The sequence below is a fragment of the Bubalus bubalis genome, chromosome 2 (assembly GCF_019923935.1).
Source record: "Bubalus bubalis isolate 160015118507 breed Murrah chromosome 2, NDDB_SH_1, whole genome shotgun sequence".
Lineage (NCBI taxonomy): Eukaryota > Metazoa > Chordata > Mammalia > Artiodactyla > Bovidae > Bubalus > Bubalus bubalis.
The window spans coordinates 7,090,789-7,102,065 of NC_059158.1; the positions used below are offsets into that span (position 1 = coordinate 7,090,789).

At 43.8% G+C, this 11,277-nt stretch overlaps 1 protein-coding gene across 4 annotated transcripts in view; it reads right to left on the bottom strand.

The window, feature by feature from the left end:
• The window catches only part of MAK (male germ cell associated kinase), a 50,137-nt gene extending 46,342 nt beyond the window's left edge, over positions 1 to 3,795 (bottom strand). For 3 of the 4 annotated variants that reach the window (XM_044926983.2, XM_025265683.3, XM_045162474.1), the window contains exon 1: positions 3,567 to 3,713. The gene's annotated coding sequence lies outside the window, so the exon portion shown is untranslated. The other variant, XM_025265681.3, reaches the window with a different exon arrangement.
• Positions 3,796 to 11,277: the final 7,482 nt, after the last annotated feature.

Below are 11,277 nucleotides of genomic sequence, written 5' to 3' on the forward strand. Positions count from 1 at the left end.
TGCTGCATATGCAACAGATTATTTTCATGGTAACACCTAAGTGAGGACAAACATTGAGGGTCTAAGAGGTAGACGGTGATTATAGGCACTCCTGCTGCTGCTGCTAAGTCGCTTCAGTTGTGTCCGACTCTGCATGACCCCATAGACGGCCTCCCACCAGGCTCTCCCGTCCCTGGGATTCTCCAGGGAAGAACACTGGAGTGGGTTGCCATTTCCTTCTCCAATGCATGAAACTGAAAAGTCAAAGAGAAGTCACTCAGTCGAGTCCGACTCTTAGAGACCTTAGAGACTCTTAGAGATGCAGGACCTGATGCAGTCCTGCATCAGGACTGCAGCCTACCAGGCTCCTCCGTCCATGGAATTTTCCAGGCAAGAGTGCTGGAGTGGGGTGCCATCGCCTTCTCCGATAGGCACCTCTAGAAAGGGACAAAAGATAAAGGAGTGAAGAGGGAGCTGCCCAGGTTGGGAGAGAATTTCAGAAATAAGGGGTGCCAGAAACGTGGAAATTTCACCTTGCAATGGCTCAACCACCTGCAAAAGTGGAATAAACTGCCTCTTTCTCTTCCATTGTAAAGAGCATCAACCATAACACCACCAACACCATTACAGCACAGCAGACCACTGATGCCTTCCTGCTCCAGCTTGGAAGCCCAGCTGTTTGTTCTTGTTTTTGTTTTGGAGTGGCTGTAGTAGAAACCTCACTCCAAGTCTTCCAAAAAAAGAAAAAACACTGGAAACACAGTTTGTTTCAAGTGCTGTAGCATAGGATACTTACACTCAGGGAAAAATAAAAGAGGTACACGGCCGTTTCTCGGCTTCTTTTGTTTGAGGGGGTGAAGATTATGGGTATCACATGGATTTTAAAAAGTCTGATGTGTGGTTCCAAGACAACTGGAGTTTACACAAGTTTACATACTATGCTCCCAAACAAAGCATCAGAAAGGTCTCTCTTGAGTCATCGTAATTACAAAGTAATCAGTTGTCCAGGGTGAGAAGCTGACCATTCCAGCTATCTCCTTATCCCCCTGAAAACAAGGATAATGGCCCAATGTAGACAGGCATAGATGTATAAAGGGTTTGTAAAATTACTCCCATGTACCTACTCACTGAGGGGCTTTCCAGGTGGCGCTAGTGGTAGAGAACTGCCAATGTAGGAGACTCAAGAGATGCAGGTTCCATCCCTGGGTTGGGAAGATCCCCTGGAGAAGGGCACAGCAACCCACTCCAGTATTCTTGCCTGGAGAATCCCATGGCCAGAGAGCCTGGCGAGCTACAGTCCATAGGGTCACAAGGAGTCAGACATGACTGAAGCGACTTAGCGAAGCACAGCACAGCATCTACTCATTGATAGCACATAAACAACTGTTCTTATCAGTGTAGCATAGGAAGATCCTAAACTGATTTACCAGTCAATAAGCAGTATATGTAATTTAAAAGACAGACTGCCTATAGGTCCCCAGTTCACATTCAATGATATTTCTCTGCAAACTACGTATATTCTTCTCTGTTGTTGTGTTGTTCAGTCACTAAGTCGTGTCCAACTCTTTGCAACCCCATGGAGCACACCAGGCTTCCCTGCCTTCACTATCTCCCGGAGTTTGCTCAAATTCATGTCCTTTGAGTTGGTGATGCTATCCAGCCATCTCGTCTTCTGTTGCCCCCTCCTCCTCCTGCCCTCAACCTTTCCCAACAACAGGTCTTCTCTGTGGACCCCTGGAAGCTAATTCTGCAAAATAGGGGTGTATTAATATGATTTCTTTTGCACATGAATATTTCCATGTATATATTTCAACATGGATGCAACAAGGCATAACACAAGTAAATGTAATTTAACTATGATCCTCAATTAATTTAACAGAATTGTTAGGAACTTGGAATTTTCTACAATCAAGCTACAGTACTTTCTTACGAGTTATACACACCGTATATTCTGGTTTAAGGAAAAAAACATTTATTGAGAGGCTCAATCACAGGCTTACATTATATAAATATTCTTACCATTTCTCTCCCATTCTAGTTGTCTTATTTTTAGCTAAGTGCACAACTCCTGTAAACTGGAGCTTTATTCTCAACAGCTTCTACCAGCTAATAAGGGATTTAGAAAGGATTAAAGACGATTAAGAGAAAGGGCAAATAGAGGGTAAAATCTGTGTCTGCCCAATCACTGAGCAGATAACCTCTGCTCGTCTTCAATTTGCTGTGGTACAATCTGCTGTAATGTTATTACTCTAAGGCTGGAATTAACGTTTGTTTGTTTTTAAAGTAATGCCATAAAAATCATTAAGTTGTTTAAAAAGCAAAACAGAAAAAAGTTTTCAAGCCAACCAAGTCATACGTTTACAGAAATTAAAAGGGGAGCTTTTGCAATGGGAAAACAAAGATTTTGTGTTTTAAAAATAAAAGCATGGTGCTCTGTGCTAATATTCACAAACTGTTTTAAAACGAAGCAAAACCAACCCCCACCCCCCAAATAAATAAATAAAACCCCTCCCCAACAAATAGATCAAACACCTTTGCCCAAAGCCAGCTTCTGCCTTGCCCAGGCAGAAGGTGGCCTCCTTGGGCGGAGAGAAGGGTCTCTCCTTTTCAGGTCACTAGGTCACTCGGCGGAGATGGAGGTTGGGAGGATGGGGACGGTAAAGACAGGCGGAAAGGCTGGAAAGTAACTTTTGACTCCATTACTATTTCCACTCTAGGGATTGTTTTTCTGATTAAAATAACTCCGATACCTTTGACTCTATGAGAATTCCGTTACAGTTAGAACAATTGCCTGATCATTTAAAGATTAAACACAATTACATACATTTCTTTCCGTTTAGAGTTGAGATTACAAACACCTTATAAAAAGCCACTTTTATTGCCTCCCCTCCCCCGACTCCAACTCTGTCCTTAAACTAAGTGCCTGTCTTATTGCAAGTCAGGAAGCAGTTTTCGTTCCCTGACGCTCTGATTTCTGATATTCCAGCCCGCCCCGACCCCCGCTCCCAGCAAACCAGGGCCCTTAAGACTCAGGGTGCACAGTCCCGCCGGCCTGCGGAAACGGGTGGTTCCGGGGGACCCGTGTGTCCCGCCGACCGCAGCTGCGGGCTCGGCGTGGGGGGCCCGGGGGGCCCGCTGGTCCACCCTGCGCCTGGATTCTGCTTTTACCTGGGAGCGGTTTGGGATGCACTGAATTTGGACCCAGTTTCTCTTTCCTCTTTCCTCCTTTTTCATTTTTGTAACAGTTCTGAACTCAATTCCGCTACCTTCTCGAGACCCGGTCCCGCCCCCTCACTTCTCAAAGTAGTGTCCCCTCCAGCCCAGGCACTAAAGGGAGAAGCGGAGGTCCGGGGTGAGGGGGTACGATGGGAGACTCTAGGTCCGAGGTTCGGGGGTGAGGGTCTCCGAGGCTGAAGGATGCCCACTGTCATCCTCCAACCCAGGACTGAACCCCGCCGTCTAGGGGCGCAGGAAAGTGGCCAGGGGCGCTTCGGAGCAAACTCACCGCGCTGGGAGCAGGTAGATCGTCCCCGCCGGCCAGCCCCGCCCCTCTCCGAGTCCTTCTCCCTCCAGTCACCCACCCCTACCGGGGTCCAGGCCCCTTCTCTCAGCAGAGGTCCGCCCCGGTAGGACAGGGCGCCCAGGGGACATGCCGGGCCACCTCGCAGGACAGGCTCGGGTCGGACGGACGGTGGCCGCCCCTCTGCCCGCTCGGGATTACCTGCCCGCGCCGGCCGCTTACCTCGTTCGCTCCCTTGTGAAGCTCAGTCTTCCTGTGTGTTCCATCTCCTAGGAAACGGCGGGCGTGCGTCTGCCCCCGCGCCGCCCGCCCGCTTACACCCCGCCCATGGGGCGGGGCTGAGCGGGAAGGCCCCGCCCATGGGCGCTGAGCTCGCCTCCGAGGGGCGGGGCCTCCGGGAACGCCTGGAAGCTGCTGGAGTTCTGCTCTTGCTGCTATTTCATTTGGGGCTTGGGGCAGTCCTGATTACTTTTGCACTTATTTATAAGAAGTTGTGTTGTTTGCCCTTTGTTTGTTCCCACTCGTTCTATAAAGTCCTGATTCATTGAATCTGGTTCCCAGGCTTGTGAAGAGCAAGAGGAAGCCAACTGTTCGCCTCGTAACCCTTGTATTTTGTACTGCCTGGGGAAAACTGCACTGGATTGCAATTCTTTATATTGGTCAACTTCTCAGATATATGTTAACTCCTGGGCCACACTTCTGAAGTCATTTTCACTCATTCGCTCAAAGAATTTAGTACCAGTCACGGTGTTCAGTTTAGTTCAGTCGCTCAGTGTTGTCCGACTCTTTGCGACCCCATGAACTGCAGCAGGCCAGGCCTCCCTGTCCATCACCAACTCCCGAAGTTCACTCAAACTCACGTCCATCGAGTCGGTGATGCCGTCCAGCCATCTCATTCTCTGTCATCCCCTTCTCCTCCTGCCCCCAATCCCTGCCAGCATCAGAGTCTTTTCCAATGAGTCAGCTCTTTGCATCAAGTGGCCAAAGTATTGGAGTTTCACCTTTGGCATCAGTCCTTCCAAAGAACACCCAGGACTGATCTCCATTAGAATGGACTGGTTGGATCTCCTTGCAGTCCAAGGGACTCTCAAGAGTCTTCTCCAACACCACAGTTCAAATCTGCCACTGTTTCCACTGTTTCCCCATCTATTTCCCATGAAGTGATGGGACTAGAGGCCATGATCTTAGTTTTCTGAATGTTGAGCTTTAAGCCAACTTTTTCACTCTCCTCTTTCACTTTCATCAAGAGGCTTTTTAGTTCCTCTTCACTTTCTGCCATAAGGGTGGTGTCATCTGCATAGCTGAGGTTATTGATATTTCTCCTGGAAATCTTGATTACAGCTTGTGCTTCTTCCAGCCCAGCATTTCTCCTGATGTACTCTGCATAGAAGTAAATAAGCAGCGCTCAGCTTTCTTCACAGTCCAACTCTCATATCCATACATTACCACTGGAAAAACCATAGCCTTGACTAGACGGACCTTTGTTGGCAAAGTAATGTCTCTGCTTTGAATATGCTATCTAGGTTGGTCATAACTTTCCTTCCAAGGAGTAAGCGTCTTTTAATTTCATGGCTTCAATCACCATCAACAGTGATTTTGGAGGCCAAAAAATACTGTGGTAAATCACAATATAAATGGGTTAATGGTGAATAAACAACGAGTGATAATAACTAGCCTCAGGTTGTGAGAGAAGGGCACCCTTGTGTTTCTACCAAGAAGAAGCTCAATTAGCTAGCAAAAAGGCCCATAAATTAGAAGCATGAGACATGGGGTAGCGATATTCCTGCTAGCAATTATCCATTATGTGTCAAGGCTCTGGAATAATGACAGGGTAGCAGGACAGACAGTCATGGTTCTCTCACAGCTTAAAGAGAAAAAGATCGGAAAGTATTAATAAGAAGTGTTAAGTTAGATCATTGAGGTCATAGCCCAGCTATGAACCTTACCAGGCAGTAATGAGAGAACTATGAAGAACTTTCTACAGAGGAGTGACACGTTCACGTTGGCATTTCAGAAAGATCACAAAAGCAGCAGTGGGTAAGGTAGATTTCAGCAGTGAGTCTAGAGGCAAAAGAATAAAAAGGAGGCTATGGCAATTGATCAGGAAGAAGTGGTGGATCCAACTACAGCAGTAATGACAGAGATAGATCAAGGGATATTTAAGAGTTCAAATTGACAGGACCATGTGACTTAGACAGGTGGTGCCATCCTAGCACTGGGACCCTCTGCACCTGCCCCAGGGTAGTCCCAGAAGTTTCAGGCAGAAGCCAGGGAGGGCTCACATGGAAGAGATCAAAAGACATTGAAGCCGAAACACTCAGTGGGAACCTTAGCCAGGAAGAATCCCTATGGATGACTTTGATCGTCTTGAAGGGCCACAGGGCAGGGTTGGGAACCTGAGACCTGGCCTGTCTGTCAAGGAGCAGCTACTTGACTGCTCTGTGTTTACACAGACTATTCAGTTCACTTCATAACTTTCACAAATAAGTCTAGAATCTGTCTTGCTTCACAGGAAGTCATAAATTATATCACCTCAAGTGTGTTTGCTTCTGTCAAAGGAATTTTTGGAGCTGATCTTTATCAATAGGTTTCTAGGTTCAGCAACTTTGTTTATGTTTTATTCACTGACTTAGATGATTCTAGTGTAATACGATATATCATCAAATTCCTGCCCAAAAGGAAGTTCAAAATCTCTGAAAAAAAATTTTTTTTAATACTAGAGGGACATCGTAAAGACAAGTGACTATTGGAATCCCAATTTTAATTCCCACCTTTTTTCATTTATTAAAATGCATACTTTTTGATTTGGATTGCTGTGGGATACTTGGGAGGAGGTTCAAGTTTAAAAACTCAGAAAATCAATGCAGCTTTTTAAAGCATGAGAAGTAACTGTAAACTTCATGTTTTAAAAACACCACACATATATACAATGGAATATTACTCAGCCATAAAAAGGAACACATTTGAGTCAGTTCTAATGAGGTGGATGAACCTAGAGCCCATTATATAGAGTGAAGTAAATCAGAAAGAGCAAAACAAATATTGTATATTAATGCATATATATATATATATATATATATATATTCAATCTAGAAAGATGGTACTGATGAACCTATTTGCAGGGCAGCAATGGAGATGCAGACACAGAGAAAAGACTTGTGTACACAAAGAGGGAAGGAGAGGGTGGGATGAATTGAGAAAGTGGCATTGAAACATACGCATTACCATATGTAAAGCAGATAGCCAGTGGTAACTTGCTGAATGACACAGGAAGCTCAAACCCAGTGCTATGTGACAACCTAGAAGGGTAGGATGGGGTGGGAGGTGGGAAGGAGTTTCAAGAGGGAGTGGGCATATGTATACATATGGCTGATTCATGTTGATGTATGGCAGAAACCAGCACAATATTATAAAGCAGTTATCCTCCAATTAAAAATAAAGAAATTAGAAAAATAAAAGTAAAGACCAACATCATCAATAAAAAAATAAAAACACGACATAAGTCTTTGATTGGTAAGTATAACTTTTAATTGGCTCCATACAGATGGAAGCTTTAGAGGTATTTATTTAGATGTTTTTATTTACTTATTTAGTTCATTGTTTTGGGAGTATTTCCCATGGCTTGCAGGATCTTAGCTGCCCAATCAGGGATTGAGCACAAGCCCTGGCAATGAAAGCACCGAGTCCTAACCAGGGAATTCCTTAATTTTTTTAATTCACTTTTAAAGATGGGTTTGCAAATAAACAGATAAATAAATAAAACAAAATAAAGGACTGTCCTAGTGATCCAATGGTTAAGTCTCTGGGCTCCCATTCTAGGGGGCAAGGGTCCGATCCCTGATCGGGGAAGCAAGATCCCACATGCCACACAGTATGGCCAAAAAATAATAATAATAAAGATGAATTTGTTTTCGTTTTGCCATTAGTTTGGGGGTATATTCTTTGGCTCTAGGATGTAACCTTTACGCCCTACGGCCCTTCTAGAGTTCTGATGGAAGGCCTACGGTGTTTGCGGTCCCCTCCAACTGGGTGAGACTAAGCACTACGTTCGGTCTCCCTAGCAGCCAGCAGACAACGCAGTTGCTCTACTTCTGCAGTTTTTTCCAGCTGTTACTTTAACAGTTTCCTTGGAGTCTTGTCTAAACAAGCACAGGTCGGGGTCAGCCAAGAGTTTTAAAGTGAATTTGTACCCAGATTTGGGGGCCTTCCTCTCTGTGGCTGCTCTGTGGTTCCCCAGCTCAGTTTCCAGCTGCGCCGGCATCTCTAGCCTCCCTTCTCCGACAAGCCAGAAACCCTGCGGTCTTCTGCTCTGGTTCTAGCTGCCCTGCCGGTGTAGACTGGGACGCACCCTGAGGAGACACCTGACATGCACTGTGTAGCCCTGGACGCCAGTCATCCTGGTTCTCTTCCCTCGAGGCTCCAATCCCCGTATCCCCGCCCCCACCCAATTTCTATTTGACTTTGGTGGTTTTTCCAGGGCCTTCAAATAGTTAAGCTTTATATTTGTCCAGAGTTTATAACCGCCACCTGAAGGAGAGTTAGTTCAATACGAGCCACTCCACCCTTTCCAGAGCTAGAAATTCAACAATTTACTTTCGAGTGTTGATACTTCAAATATTGCAGAGCAATGTTGTATTCTTAAATATTCCTATTTGTAATCTGATGGACTGACATGTAGATATGTAACAGCAAAATGGCAAAATATGTGTTCTGAGCCCAGCATAGCATCAGGATTGGCAGTGGTTTAATGTTATCATCATCCGGGCAGTTCCCTTCTATAAACCCTCATCCTTCTACTTTCCATAAACTGTGTCATCCTCAATAATCAATTTTTCAATGCTTAAACCTTAATTGATGTTTCTTTCAATTCTCCTTACAGGATGGAGTGTTGAAAAGTATGTATATTTTTAAACTACCTGCATGTTCCTTATCAAAGATTAGCAGCATATCCTTCATTACATGATTCCTATCAAGACCGTGGCTGACCTAGCAGCCTCGAGATTCTTTTGAGACTATATTTCACATTTTGAGCTCTTCATTCCTTAGGAAGATAAGCGCTCTTGAAGAAGATGTCATTATATGGCCTTCTCAGAGCTTCCAATTGATAATACTTTGTAAGCCTAAAATCAGTTGAGAACCTCTGAACTTCTTAGTAATTAAAATTGACAATAAAATAATTGAGAAATAGAGCAATAAAAATTTAGCACATGTATATATGTCCTATTTTCCAAAAATTGTATTCTGTTTAAAAAAATATATTTTTCATAAAGTATCTTTTTTCAAAATTGAAGTATGGTTGATTTACAATGTTCTAGCAGTTTCTGGTATACACTGAAGTGGTTCAGAGATAGACAGCTAGATTCTCTTTCAGATTCTTTTCCATTATAGATTATTGCAAGATAGTGAATATGGTTCCCTGGGCTGTGCCTTGATGTTTATCTGTTTTATATTTTGTGTCTGTTAACCCCCAGTGCACTCACATCTGACTCTGGTGATCTCTTGGGCTGTAGCCCACCAGGCTCCTCTGTCCATGGAATTTTCCAGGCAAAAATATTGGAGTGGATTGCCACTTCCTCCTTCAGGGGATCTTCCCAACCCAGGGATCGAACCTGCATCTCTTGTGTCTCCTACTTTGGCAGGCGGATTCTTTACCAATTTACCACCTAGGAAGCCCTTGTTAATCCACAGTTTCTAATTTATACCCGCCCCCCACCCGCCGCCACCCTTTCCCCTTTGGTAACCATAAGTTTGTTTTCTAAGTCTGTGAGTCTATTTCTGTTTTGTGAATAAGTTCTTTTGTATCATTTTTTAGATTCCACATACAAGCAATAACATATGATATTTATCTTTTTCTGTCTGACTTACTTCACTTACTATGATAACCTCTAGGTCCATCAATTGCTGCAAATGACATTATTTCATTCTTCAAAGAGTAACTTTGGTGTTCCAAACAAAGGGGTTAGTGGGCCAATGACTGTTGCTGTGTTGTTCATGAGTAACTACTAGTAATGATACTTTATATTTGAATAGCATTTTACAACCTATCAATGGCAAGTTTGATTGTTTGTTGATGATTCCCAAACTTGTATCTCCAATTCTATGCCTCCATCTTGGACTCTAGACCCACATAATCCAATAACCTGCTCAACACTTTACTGAGAAATCTAGTAGTTTGAACTTAACGTGTTAAAACTCAGCTCCTAATAGTCTCTCCTTGCCCCACTTCCCCAAAGTGCTCTCCCTTCAGCCATCCCTATTGTTGGGGCAGTCTGAAGCTGAGCTGGAAAAGAATTTTCAGACACAGAGTTCTGCAAAAAGCAGTGAGTTTATTAAGGACAAAGTACAGAGTTAAAGAAGGCGCTGCGGATCCAGTAGGCCGACCTCCTGTCAGACCAGTGAGAGCTAACGCTTTTCATGGGTTAGTGGCCAATTATAGCCCCAAGACAAAGAAAATTCCTGCTGGCAGGTTCATATTAGGTGATTAGTTTGGGCGCTATAGGGTGACTACCATGGGTGGGCATTTTTGCCTAATTTGGGGTCAGGAAGCCTGCTAGAGATGATTGGGGGAGGGCCTTTGGCAATGGTTACAAAGGGGCTCGGTCAGTTCTGGGGGTGACCTTGGTTCTGCTCTCTGCTTCTGTGGCCTTGGTACAGGGCTTTGCACCTGTGGCATTGAGGCAGACTCAACACCTGTCTCGGTTGATATATATCACCACTGCAAGCGTCCAGTAGAAAAAGGATAAGTCATCATTCCTTACTCCTTTTCTACATTTTTTTTTTTTTTGGTCGCACCATGCAGCTTTTGGGATCTTAGTTCCCTGATCAGGGACCAAACCCAAGCTCCCTGCAGTAGAACCTCAGAGTTCTAACCGCTAAACTACCAGGAAAGACGCCATTTCTACATTTTAGAATTGACTTCTTACTTACTTTAGAATTTCCCTTGGAGAGCACTTTAAGAGGTAATTGTGGAGACTCAAATTATATTTATCCATTCTTTTCTGGATTACCTAAAGTAGATATATTTATACTTTTGAGAACAACTTTTACATTTGCAGTTCAAAGAATACTCTAGAAACTCTTTTGGAATGTCTGATGTTACTAGTCAGCAGCCATTTTTGATTTACGATCTATTACAAATACCTGAGAAATCACCTTGAAATCATTTTCCTGGCATTTGCACAACGGATACAGGTCACTGATTACATTATTCTGTCACCACTTGCTACACCTTCAGGTTCAGCAAATGCTTAGTATAACATTTCACAGATTCAAGGCATCTTGTCCTCGTTAAAGAAATGAATCTCCAGGGTCTCATGAAAATCCTGAGTCTCTCTTCAGTGTTTCCGCCAGCAGTGCCGTGTAAAGCAACATCATTAGCTATTAATACCAAAGAGTAGCAAAGCAAGAGTTCCAGAGAATATGGTATATTTACCAGCTGAGGAGTAGACAGTCGTACATTTATGAACTTTGCATATAATTAGTTCTCTTTTCTTCTCCACATAAAATCCATTTCAGTTTTTTAATGCATAATCTTGTCTAGCCTCTAATTATACTAATTAAATTGTGTCAAAACAAGCTAAGCTTTTATTCCATTTTATTAAAAAATTTTTTTATTGGAGTATTAGTTGCTTTACTTTGTTGTTAGTGTCTGCTGTACAGCAAAGTGAATCAGTTATATGTCAAACCAAGCCTTCAACGTACTTCCCTGATGGTCCAGTGGCTAAGACTCCCCGCCCTCAATGCAGGGGGCCTGGGTTCAATCCGTGGTCTAAGAACTA